The sequence below is a fragment of the Halichoerus grypus genome, chromosome 3 (genome assembly GCF_964656455.1).
Source record: "Halichoerus grypus chromosome 3, mHalGry1.hap1.1, whole genome shotgun sequence".
Lineage (NCBI taxonomy): Eukaryota > Metazoa > Chordata > Mammalia > Carnivora > Phocidae > Halichoerus > Halichoerus grypus.
Window position 1 is genome coordinate 161,521,074 of NC_135714.1, and position 13,704 is coordinate 161,534,777.

Sequence of the window (13,704 nt, forward strand, 5' to 3'; positions counted from 1 at the left end):
TAATCTATGCCACATGATGTTGTATAGTTTTCTCTAACCCTGGTGCATCAGGTGGTGACCCATAGGGACTACCCAGCATGAAATGCCTTAAAATAACCGTGTGCTCCGGCAGAGGCTACCTGAAGCCCGTGGAACCAGGTGGAGTTGAAAGAGACCTGGAATACCTCTGCTTTAGTTTGCTCAGGCTGCCACAACAAGACCACACAGATGGGGTGTTTTATTTTAATTTTTTAAAAAGATTTAACTAATTAATTAATAGGGCTCAGGCAGGGGAAGGGGCAGAGGGAGAGAGAGAGAATCTCAAGCAGACTCCTCACTGAGAGCAGAAGCCCAACATGGGGCTCGATCTCATGACCCTGAGATCATGACCTGAGCTGAAATCAAGAGTTGGACACTGAACCTACCGAGCCACCCGGGTGTCCCACAGATGGGGTGTTTTAAACAACAGACATTTATTTTCTCACAGTTTGGGAGACTGGAAGTCCAAGATCAAGGTTTTGACAGTGTGGTTTCTAGTTAGGGTGCTCTTCCTGGTTTGCAGACAGTCATCTTTGCTCTGTGTCCTCACAGGGACTTTCCCCTGTGCACATGGAGAGGGAGAGCTCTGGTGTGTGTCTCTCTTCTTCTTAGGACACCAGTGCTACAGGGTTAAGGCCCTACCCATAGGACCTCACTTAACCTTAATTACCTCCTTAAAGGTTTTGTCTTTAAATACAGTCACATGGGGGTTAAGGTTTCAACATACACATTTTGGGGGACACACTTAGTCCACAATACTTCTATGTCCCTGGAAAGCAGTCAGTTAAAAAGATGTAGCTTGTCTCATTTTGCTTCCCTGCCCCAGCACTCAAGGAGAGGGAAGAGGGGGTGTTCTTGGGTGGTCTTCACACTTCTCTTCAGGATTCCCGGAAAGGAATAGGAAGACACAAAAGACCAGACCTCACTTCTTCCAGTCCTGAAGCTGAAGGCTGTTTAGGGCTGAGGAGAAGAAAAGCTTTAAATGGATGCAGAACAAAATGTAAGACGGACTGAACTTTTTAATAATCAAAATCAACCAGAGAGTTAGAGAATCTGCTTACGGTGCCATAAAGGGACCTGCTCTGCAAGGAAGAAGAGAGGTGGGATTCAGCTGCCTACTGAGGTCAGACTGCTAGGAGACCAGCTCCATCAATGGGGAAGATGGAGTCCTTTGCAATCGGAAGAACTTATTATTAGCCATGACTGTCCTAACATGCAAACACTCCAGGAAACTTACCCTTTAAGTAGTGGTGCTTCAAGTGGGGTACTCCCAGGGCACAGCACTGCACTGGGGCTCTGGATGCTTTCCAGGGGAGGGATATGGGGGGAATGAGTAGTTGGAGGGCATCAGGGAAACAAGAAAGGTACTTGGAGGCTAGAGGCAGGAGGGGCTTAACATGTTCCAGAACCTATGTGTTTCAGCCTAAGGCAGCCATTTCCTGGCTTTGGAGTTCACAGGCCAGAATAAATAAATATTAGTTGGAAATCAATATAGGATCACCAGTTTTGTGTTTTGCTAAGAAAGGATATGAAGAAAAAATGCTACCATCTATTATCACCATCCTTTCCTAAAAGAAAGGATATTTTTAACATTCCCTTGCCCCAAACCAAAGAGGAGAGAAAGTACATAATCTCAGAATGATGTGGAGTTCTTTAAATTGAATAAATACGGCATTGGAAAAAATTCACTGCATTGCCTTTGTTTTATTAATTCTGCTGAGGCTGTTGAAAACATTAGTAAGCTGGCTAAAGCTTAGGGGACTATGCCTGTGTGTGAGTGTGTGAGTGTGTCTGTGAGTGTGAGTCTTCGTGTGGGAAGGCAAGTGTGTGAATGTCACACACAGACGTGGGAGTCTGTGAGCATATGGATGAGTGTGTTGCTTGTGTGCATATGTGTGTTGGGGATGGAGGAAAAGGGAAGACGTATGTGGGCATGGGAGGAGGAGGGGAGCCCCAATGGTGGGAGCTGGAGTCTGCACATAATCGTTAGGAACTTGACTTGCTTAAAACCCACCCATAGTTACAGGGGACATTTTCCCCTTTCGTTCCCATTCCACCATCACCCCCCTTGCGCTTTTTCCATTCCTCCCCTCCCTCACTCTGCCACGGTGGAGCTGACCCCCCAGGCCCACCCCTGGTCAGCACTCCTGCCAGACTTCTCATATCCTGCCAGGAAGAATCGTTGTTCTGTAAAGGAATCTTTACATCCTCCTGACACACAGTCACTCCAGGAAACAAAACTGGGCCAAGTCCTTATTCAGCAAAGGACTCAGCTCCCTCGGGCCCTGGCCCTGCCTGAGCCTCTCACGTGGTTAATGACCTTGAGTCAGTGACGCTGCCCTTCAGCCCTCCCTGTGGCAGGGAAAGAGCTACAGGTGACCTTGAAGCTTCTTGGAGGGACCCTTTGGCCTTTCTCCTTGTTCCATGAGGAAGAGCCACCTGACCTTGGCCCACACTCCGGGGGTGGGCTTAAGGTTCCCCCTTGTCGGTCTCCAACCAATTCTGGGTCCTTCTGCATCACTTCTCCCCTAGGATAACAAGTTGTTCCAGGCAGGCTGACAGCCATCCAATCTCTCCAAAATTCTGCATCATCTCTTGCCTACATGACTTTGTTTTTTCAGTTCTCTTCTGGGAAGACTGCCAAATGGTAGCCTAACTTCAAAGTTCAGCTAAAATGCTACTTCTTCCAGGAAGCCTTCCTGCACCATTGCAATGAGTGCTGATTTTGCCCACCAGGGTGAGAGGCACATGACGACCGGAGTCCAACCTTGAAACCCTCCCCTGTCTTTTAAAATCTCTGCTTCCTAAAACTAAAGGCAACCTATGGAGGGGGAAAAGATATTTGCAAACGACTTATCAGATAAAGGGCTAGTATCCAAAATCTATAAAGAACTTATCAAACTCAATGCCCCAAAAAACAAAAAAATCCAGTCAAGAAATGGGCAGAAGACATGAACAGATATGTTCTGTTCATGTTCATTTCATGTTCATGTTCATTTCATTTCATGTTCTGTTCATGTTCATTTGACATACAAATGGCCACCAGACACATGAAAAAATTCTCAACATCACTTGGCATCAGGGAAATACAAATCAAAACCACAATGAGATACCACCTCATACCTGTCAGAATGGCTAAAATTAACAAGTCAGGAAATGAAAGATGTTGGCAAGGATGCGGAGAAAGGGGAACCCTCTTATACTGTTGGTGGGAATGCAAGCTGGTACAGTCACTCTGGGAAAACAGTAGGGAGGTTCCTCAAAAAGTTAAAAATAGAGCTACCCTATGAACCAGCAACTTATCCAAAGGATACAAATGTAGTGATTCGAAAGGGCACTAGGTATGTATCCAAAGGATACAAACATAGTAATTCAAAAGGGCACCTGCACAGGAATGTTAATAGCAACAGTGTCCACAATAGCCAAACTATGGAAAGAGCTGAGATGTCCATTGACTGATGAATGGATAAAGAAGATATGGTATATACATATATACCATATATATATATATACACACACACACACACACATTGGAATATTACTCGGCCATCAGAAACAATGAAATCTTATTATTTACATTGACCAGGATGGAACAGGAGAGTTTTTTTTTTTTTAAGATTTTTATTTATTTATTTGACAGAGAAAGAGACAGCGAGAGAGGGAACACAAGCAGGGAGAGTGGGAGAGAGAGAAGCAGACTTCCCGCCTAGCAGGAAGCCCGATGTGGGGCTTGATCTCAGGGCCCTGGGATCATGACCTGAGCCAAAGGTAGACGCTTAATGACTGAGCCACCCAGGCACCTGGAACTGGAGAGTATTATGCTGAGTGAAATAAGTCAATCGGAGAAAGACAATTATCATATGGTTTCATTCATATGAGGAATATAAGAAATAGCACAGAGGATCATAGGGGAAGGGAGGGAAAAACAGAATGGGAAGAAGTCAGAGAGGGAGACAAACCATGAGAGACTCTTAACTATGGGAAAGGAACTGAGGGTTGCTGGAGGGGAGGCGGGTGGGGGGGAATGGGCAACTGGGTGATGGGCATTAAGGAGGGCACGTGATGTGATGAGCACTGGGTGTTATAAGCAACTGATGAATTACTCAACTCTACATTTGAAACTGATGACGTTCTATATGTTGGTTAATTGAATTTGAATAAAAAAATAAAATGTGTGCTTCCGGCACTGGGCCTCTGACTTGCCTCTCCGCATGGTTTTATTGTTTGAGATTTAAAAATTCAGATTAATCTTCTCGGCTGGCCCCCCCGTGCTGATTTTGCCCAATTGTTTTTTTAAAGCCATGCTTTTGTTTTTACTGCTTTTAAGGTTGTCTTTTTATGGGGTCATTTTTTTAATGCTTATTATTTCTCATTGATTTTACTTTCTCGTTTAGTGTTTACTACGGAAGAGGGAACAGGAAATGGCAGCTGGAGGGGAGGTGAGAGCTGGCCCCCCGGGGACTCTGATCCAGCTGGGGTGCTGGAAGCCAGCGGGGCTGTGAGCAGGACGGAGCCAGGCTCAATCCCAGCTGCACCCCTCCGCCACTCACAGCTTCACCGGGCCTACAAATAGAGATACAAGCCAGCACTCTGGGTTGCTATGAGAATGAACTTGGGTCCTACCCGCACGGCGCCCAGCACAGGCGCTCACAACATGAGTGAAAACTCCTCTTCATCTTCATTCTTCAAGCAGAGTCCTGAACTGGCCTCTAAGGAGGTACCAGCCTACGGGGTACCTCTCTGTGAATTAGAGAGGGGTGCCTCTCTGGGCAGACCAGGGCACAGTGCTGGCTGGCAACCTCACGGTGACGCAGAGGCAGCCAGCCTCATGGTTAACATTCCGCATTCCTGCGGCAGAGCTGATGAACACAGGAGCCTTGAAGCCAGCCGCAAAGGCAGCTCAGGCGAGTTGGCAGGCGAAGGTATTGTGTGCAGAATCTTTGGGGTGGGGGGCGGGGCACGCGCTACTCTCTTTTTCTGCTGTACCTGCCTCTTTCCTCCAGGTGGATGCAAGCTCCTTGAGGCTCCCACTTACTTCTCTTTATTTCTCTCTGTCCTCTACAAGCATAATAAATGCTTGTCTAATGGGCATGAGCGTGAGGGGACCCAGGGAAGAGGCCCAGAAGGGAAGGAAAAATGGCCCATGAAGCCCCCACCTCTGGCTGCAGCCTCTGAGGGGTGGGGACACATCAGCTCATGGTCTCCTCCTTCAGTCTCAAGTTCACAGAACGTGTTACCTGACCAAATGCACTGCAACAGAATTTCAGTCCCAATTTCCTTGCACTCTGATAACTTGCGGGAGCAACACATGGTCCATCTTGCTATGTGCTGTGATACCCTTGCGTCCTAAGAAAAGTCAGGCACTCCTGCCCAAACAGAACACTGAATTAATCTCATGATTATTGTTTGCTGCCGTGAACCCTCACTGAGCACTTATGCAGTGCCCAGGACCCCTCTGCGACTGGAGACTGGTGGTCACAGGCCTGATCTCAGGGAGCTGGCATCTGACATATTATCAGTTGTGGTCTCGGTCACCTGCATAGTCACAGTCCAGAGGGACTCTCAGGTCACAGGTTTGGGGAACAGAAGCAGGGCATGGTGTGGATAAGTTTGGCTTGAGGTGGGGGAAAAAAGGGCTGGAGGAGTGATGAGAGGGTGGTAGGCCGATCCTTCTTAGTAATGCCCATAGGGTTGGCCATGTCCAGCCTCCATTCTGCGACTTGAGTGATTTTCTAAACTGTGTATCTGACCACCTCAGGCTCCTGCTTCAGCAGCCATTCTGGTGGCTTTCCCTCTCCTGAGCATACATTCCAAGCATATATTGGGGTGTTCTCACCTCACCCCTCTGGAACCCCAAGCCTCACACCGCACACACCAGCAATTTAACCTGCTTGGAACTTTCCGATTGTCACCTGTGATTGAATCCCTCACACCTCATCATCTGTGATTGAATTCCTCACACCTTTGCTTATGTAGTCCCCTCTAATTGAAATATTCTTACCTACCGTCCTTGTCCCTTGGCTGATTCTTTCTCATCATTTAGGGCTAATTTCATGTGTCACCTCCTTCAGGTAGCCTTCCTTGCTCCCTCAGGCAGGATTAGAGACATGGCAATCTCCTGGGGGATCTTGCTAAGACCCTGCTTCTGATTCAGTGTGTCTGGAATGGGGCCAAAGATTTGCATTTTCTCACAAGCTCCCAGGTGATGCTGAAGCTGGACTGTACTTCAAATAACAAAGCAGTCTTAGGCTACTTACTGGGTCTGGTTCAATTTCAAACACTAGCACAGGGCCCCTTAGCCTTTTGGGTGTCAAGGACTCCTTTGAGAATCAGTTAAATATTTTGGACACTCTTCCACAAAATGCACATACACAAATAGTTTTGCGTATATTTTCAGACATTATATTGCTTCCATGCACATTAGGTTGGCACTCCCTCCCCCAGGGCCACCCCATAATGCAATGGTTAAATACACAGCCCTCGTGTTCAGAAACCAGCTTTGCCACTGAGCTGGCTGCCCTTTCCAAGCCTTGGTTTTCTCATTAGAAAAGTTGTTTAAACTTTTAGAAAGAGATGATACTAATAGCAACTTTCTCATAGGGTTATTGTGAGGATTAAAAATGAGAACCCAAGAAAAGTGCTTAGCATGGGGTCTGATAAGCTCTTGATAAATATTCTTCTTTATTGTCATTAACAATTGATGTGCACGGAGAAGAGCTGTAGTTGGAGGAGCTGGGCACCAGGAAAGAAGCACTCCCCTCTCCCTGGCACCCCTCAGAGGGAGCTAGGGACAGAGCTCAGTTGTCCCTATTCTTTAGTGAGGACCTCGAGGCTCTGGGAGCTTGCATCTTGGGCCCAGAGTCACTCAGCTTCTGAGGAGCAGAATTTTGCAGCTGGTGTTTTTCTCCCTGTATTTCCCTGGATGAAAATAAGCAAACAAATGGAGGCATGAAGAGGTCTTTTTTCCCCCCTTATAAAAATATTTAAATTATTTCACCACATTTAAGAAAGTGATATTAACTTTAATTTTCATCATTTTCGGCAATGTAACAAAGCTGCCTGTGAACTTTTCTCAACGCATTAGTCTCTTGGGTGGTTAATTATTAGCCATTAATTTTGGTGAAGCTTTCTGCAAAGTGATGGCTCCAAAGAGCCATTTACCTGTTTATTCACACTTCCCATGAAAGACCTATTTTTCTTTACAACAAACCCAATATTAAATATGCAGCCCACTTTATTTATTTACACGGAAACTCTGACCTGTGAAAGCCCCTTTCTTTTCATCTCAGTTTCAAAACAATTCATTCATGCATTGTAGAAGTTATGCAAATGAGCTTCCTTGATTTTAGAGGATTTCTCTGGAATTGATTTTGGGATTCTGTATTAATTACCACTACCCAGGCATAGGGCCTGTCACATAATGAATATATTTAGCAAGAATGACAAGGCTGATAATTATGCACAAGGAGCCTTAGAAAAGGGACTGTTTACTTTGATGTTTAATTTCAGCAGACTTCTTTAGTTTGTTAAACTTAATCAAAAGCAATCAAAATACACTAGTGTGAATTACAGCAAATTAATTTCAAACCAGCGGAAAACATTATGTCTTTCAAATGAGAATGTTGAACCCGAACTTCTGAATGAGCCACTCAAATCAAGGAAGGGGTAAGTTTTTGAGGTGGAACTTTGGTCAAGAGCTTGAGTTAGGGTCCGAGTGAGGACTGGTCAGGACTCTGTAAGAAACTGTGCTTTCTGGAAAGACTGAGGCCTAGGAATGACCTTCATTTTGGGGTTTAAGGCAAACTCACTCTATGACTTGGGAAAGTCACTTAAACCCAATTTCTCAGGGACTTAGTGCCTGATCTGTTCAACAACCTAATTCTTGCCTTGCCATTATTAGTAAAAAACATTTTACCTTTATCATCTTTATTGAATATTTACCCTGTGCCAAGTTCAGTGTGTCTCCTTATTTCCCTTGAGCCTTACCACAGCCCCATGAAGTCCCCCGTGAACAGATGAGGATGCTGTTCCAGGACTCTCTGAGCCAGTCCTCTCCAGATTATTCCTCTAGGGACATTTTGTTTATTTTCAGCAGACTTCTTTGGTTTGACAACTTAATCAGGAGTAATCAAAACATGCTTATGGACATATAGAAAATTAATTTCAAGCCAATGCAAAAGATTATATTTCCCTACCATGGAGAATCAAATGAGAAAATGGATGTGAAAATATTTTGTAAAATGTTGCCTGCTATGCAAATCAACAGTATTAACAGTGAGAGAGCAAGTCTAGCAGAGTATGCAGAGGCCAGTCCTACAGATGAAGACACTCAACTCCTCCAGCTCATGACTCATCATGGGAGGCTGGGTTTTATTTCACGAGATTTATAATTCAATGGGGCCCACTGAGTCATTTAAACATTGGTTCACCGAACACATTTTCTGGGTTTATCTACCTAAGATCAAGGTACAAGAAGAGGACACAGAACTTGATAAGATGTCGCCTTATCTGGGAGCCCACTATGTTGTGACAGAGATAAACACATAAATTGTTCATGATAATCCAAGGATCCATATATAGAACCCAATGATGGCACTTGTTTGGCACTATTTTAAGGATGAAAACTTTGTCTCATTTACCAATGTATCCCCAGCACCTGGCACACAGATGGGCTATAGAAAGTATTTGATAAATTTGGTTGAATGAATGAATTTTTTTTAAAGATTTTATTTATTTATTTGAGAGAGAGAGAGTGAGAGAGAGAGAGAGCACAAGCAGGGGGGAGGGAAGAGGCAGCGGGAGAAGCAGACTCCCCGCTGAACAGGGATCCCCGCGGGGCTGGATCCCAGGACCCTGAGATCATGACCTGAGCCGAAGGCAGATGCTTAACGGACTGAGCCACCCAGGAACCCATGAATGAATTTTAAACAGGTCCTGGCAATTGGGGTGGGCATCCAAAATGGATGATAGTCAATGGAACTTTGTAAAGATTAACCTAGTATTTATGGGTGGAGAGGTTCTGAAGGACACCCCAGGATGAAGGAGCAGTGTGAGGTGTTGGGGTGCCATGTCTAGTTGGGTACAGCATTAAATGAGGGTGGAAGGTTGAATGTGACCATCTGGGGCTGGGTTTTGGTTCCCAGGCTACAGAGGGTGATGTCTATTCTGCAGGTTTTGGAGGAGGGGAATGCCCTACATGGTCATGCTCTTGACCAGACTGGGTTTTGAGTCTTGGTTCCACTCTTTTCTAGCTGGGTTAATTTGGGCAAGTTACCTAAGCTCTTTCCGCCTCGATGGCCTCAACTGTAAACTAAGGATGATAACTGTCTTGTTTTGTGGGGTTGTTGTGAGGATTACGTGAACTATTAGGTATAAAGCTCTTAGAACCACGCTATACACAGAGCTAACCCTAAGTCGGTGCTAGCTGTTATTATTAATTGGTGTTTGATGGTTCTGGTGGGAATCTCAGCCTTGTCACTTGTCCGCTATGTGACTTTGACATGGTGGCTGATACCCTCCAATCCTCATTTTCCTCTTTGGAAATGGGGCAGAGGCAGTGCACCTGCCCAGGATGCAGGTGAGATAATGTGCACATTTTGCACAGTGCCTACCTGAGAGCCAGTCAGAGCAGACTGTGGCCTGCATCAGGAAGACTCCCCCCGAAATGAGAGGAAGCTTGGATGAGATGGGAGCCTTGGGACCAGCTTGGAGGCTATTCCAGCTGCCAGTATGAGATACAGAAAGCTAAACTTCCATGAAGCCAGAACTGAAGCAGTGCCTGGGGCCGTGGCGAGGAAAGGGGAGGATGGATTTGAGAGACTTGTCTGTTGGACCTGCAGGCTCACAGGAGGGAAGAGGAGAAGAGGGCAATGAGGTTTTTCACCTGGCTCCTGGAAGTACGTGTGCACATGGACTAAGATGAAGAGCCAGGAGGAGAAGGTTTGGGGATGAACAGAGATGATGAGCTTACGTGAAGCAGACGTATGTTTGAGAGGGCTTCAGAACAGAGGATATGTAGGCTAATCACATTTTGACAGAGTCTGCATTTTTAGAAAGATGAACTTACCCATGTTACTCTTTTAAAAAATTATGGTCAACATCACTAATGATTAGGGAAATGCAAATCAAAGCCACAATGAGCTATCACCTCACATCTGTCAGAATGACTCGTATCAAAAACACAAGAAACAAGTATTGGGGAGGATGTGGAGGAAAAGGAACCATTGTGTGCTGTTGGTGGGAATGCAAACTGGTGCAGCCACTGTGAAAAACAGTATGGAGGTTCCTCAAAAAATTAAAAATAGAACTACCATATGCTCCAGTAATTCCACTATCGGGTACTTACCCAAAGAAAATGAAAACACTAATTTGAAAAGATATATGCTTATAGAAGCATTATTTACAATAGCCAAGATATGGAAGCAGCCCAAGTGTCCATGGATACATGAATGGATAAAGAAGATGTGGTATATATATAATGGAATATTACTCAGCCATAAAAAGAATGCAATCTTGCCATTTGCAACAACATGCATGGATCTAGAGAGTATAATGTTAAGTGAAGTAAGTCAGTCTGAGAAAGACAAATACTACATGTTTCATTCATATGTGGAGTTTAAGAAACAAAATGAGAGGCTCCTGGGTGGCTCAGCCAGTTAAGCATCTGACTCTTGATCTCAACTCAGGTCATGATCTCAGGGTTATCAGATCAAGCCCTGTGTCTGGCTTGCACTAGGTGTGGAGCCTGCTTAAGATTCTCTCTCTTCCTCTCTCTCTGCCACTCCTCCATGCTCTCTCTCTAAAAAAAAAGAAACAAACAAATGAACAAAGGAAAAAGGAGACAAACAAAAAACCAGACTCATAAATATAGAGAATAAACTGGTGTTTGCCAGAGGGGAGGTGGGTGGGGGGTGGGTGAAATAGGTGATGGGGATTAAGAGCACACTTATGATGAGCACTGAGTAATGTATAGAATTGTTGAATCACTATATTGTACACCTGAAACTAATATAACACTGTATGTTATACTGGAATTTAAAAAAATTATGGCAAAATATACATAACATAAAATTTACCATTTTTAAGCAGACAGTTCAGGGCATTCAGTACATTCACATTGTTGTGCAGCCATCACCACCATCCCTTTCCAGAACTTTCCATCTTCTCAAACTGAAACTCTGTACTCAGTAAACACTGACTCCCCATCCCCCCACCCCCCAGCCCCTGGCAACCACCATTCTACTTTCTGTCTCTATGAATTTGACCACTCTAGAAGCCTTGTGTAAATGAAATCATAGAATATTTATCCTTTTGTGACTGGCTTATTTCACTTAGCATCTGTCTTCAAGGATCATCCATACAGTAGCATGTGTTCAAATTTCCTCCCTTCTAAAGGTTGAATAATATTCTATTGTATACACAAACCACATTTTGTTTATCCACTCATCTGTCAATGGACATTTGGGTTGCTTCCACATTTTGGTGATTGTAAATACGGTTGCTATGAACATGGGTGTACAAATATCTATTCATGTCCTTGCCTTCAGTTCTTTTGTGTATATACCCAGAAGTGGAATTGCTGGATCACATTATAAACTTATGTTTAATTTTTTTAGAAACCGCCATATGGTTTTTCACAGTAGTGACATCATTTTGCATTCCACCAGCAATGTACAAGGGTTCTGATTTCTCCACATCCTCACCAACATGTTACTTGTTATATTTTGTTTCATTTTTCTCACTAAACTTTTGTTTTAGTGGGTTTCAAAATTCTGTGACAGATTTTTGGTCAAGTTGTTTCCATTAAAAAGTGCTGATTTAAAAAACTAATAACTTAAAATTGACACACACACGTGCATAGACACATGCACACACAAATGGTTCACAAAACATTCTCCTTTTCTTCTGACGGTTTTATGATGCATTGTTATCATTCACCAATCTTTTACTATTAAACCTAAATGGCCAAGTGACACAAACAGCTCTGAGCCTGCTCTTCCACCACTGATTAAGACTGGGGTGGCAGGTTTTGGGGATAATATTCATTTAGCTTTCTGAGCTTTCTGGGCCGACTTGGTGACCTTGCCAACTCCAGCTGCCTTCTTATCCACTGCTTTGAGGATACCCACAGCAACCATCTGTCTCATGTCACAAACAGCAAAACGACCCAGAGGAGGATAGTCAGAGAAGTTCTCAACATACATGGGCTTACCAGGAACCATATCAACAATGGCAGCATCACCAGATTTCAAGGACTTGTGTCCATTTCTAGCTTCTTCTCAGAACAATGATCAATCTCCTTCCATTTAGCAAACTTGCGAGCAGTATGAGCTGTGTTACCATCCAGCACAGGTGCATATCCAGCACTGATTTGGCCTGGATAGTTCAGGATAATCACCTGAGCTATGAAGCTAGCTGGTTCCATTGGTGGGTAGTTTTTGCTGTCACAAGCCACAGTGCCATGACAAACATTTTTGATAGACACATTGTTGACCTTGAAGCCTACATTGTCCCCAGGAAGAGCTTCACTCAAAGCTTCATGGTGCATTTCAAACATCTTTACTTCAGTTGTAACACTGAAAGAAGCAAAAGTCACCACCATGCCAGGTTTGAGAATACCAGGCTCCACTTGGCCCCAGGGCAGTAAATACCACCAATTTTGTGGATGTCCTGGAGGAGCAAAGGCTTGTCAGTTGGATGAGTTGGTGGTAAGATGCAATCCACAGCTTCAAGCAGTGTGGTTCCACTGGCATTGCCACCTTTATGAATGACTTTCCATCCCTTGAACCAAGGCGTGTTAGCACTTGGCTCCAGCATGTTGTCACCATTCCAACCAGAAATCCGCCCAAATGCTACTGTGTTGGGGTGGTAGCCAACTTTCTTAATGTAGGTGCTGACTTCCTTAACAATTTCCTTGTATCTCTTCTGGCTATAAGGTGTTTCAGTGGAATCTATCTTGTGAACACCAACAATTAGTTGTTTCACATCCAAGAGTGTAAAGCAGAAGGGCATGCTCACGGGTCTGACCATTCTTGTAGATACCTGCCTCAAATTCACCAACACCAGTGGTAACAACCAGGACAGAACAGTCAGCATGAGATGTGCCTGTAATCATGGTTTTGATAAAGTCTCCATGTCCTGGGGCATCAATGATGGTCAAATGGTCCCATAATACTTGCTGATCTTGAATATCTATAGGGCAACATCTGTGGTGACACTATGTTCATATTCAGCTTTCAAGACCCAGGCATACTTGAAGGAAACTTTCCCATGTCAGCAGCCTCTTTCTCAAATTTTTCAGTGGTTCTTTTGTGAATCCCACCACATTTATAGATCAGATGGCCAGCAGTGGTAAACTCGCCTGAGTCTACATGTCCAGTGATGGCGATATTGATAGGAATCTTTTACTTTCCCATTTTGGTTTAAGTTTAGTGGTGGTTTTCATGACACCTGTGTTCTGGTGGCCAACTCATGAAAAAAGATGTTTTGTTTTGTTTTTAACAAGAACCATCCTGATGGGTGTGAAGTGATGTCTCATTGTGGTTTTGATTTACATTTCTCTAATGATGAGTAATGTTGAGAATCCTCCATGTACTTATTGGCTACTTGTATATCTTCTTTGAAGAAATGTCTAGTCAAGTCCTTTGCCCATTTTTTGAGTTGGGTTGTTTGTTTTTTGTTGTTGAG

At 44.2% G+C, this 13,704-nt stretch overlaps 1 pseudogene; it reads right to left on the reverse strand.

The window, feature by feature from the left end:
* Window positions 1–11,968: 11,968 nt before the first annotated feature.
* LOC118524831 (elongation factor 1-alpha 1 pseudogene) lies at window positions 11,969–13,353 on the reverse strand (annotated as a pseudogene).
* Window positions 13,354–13,704: the final 351 nt, after the last annotated feature.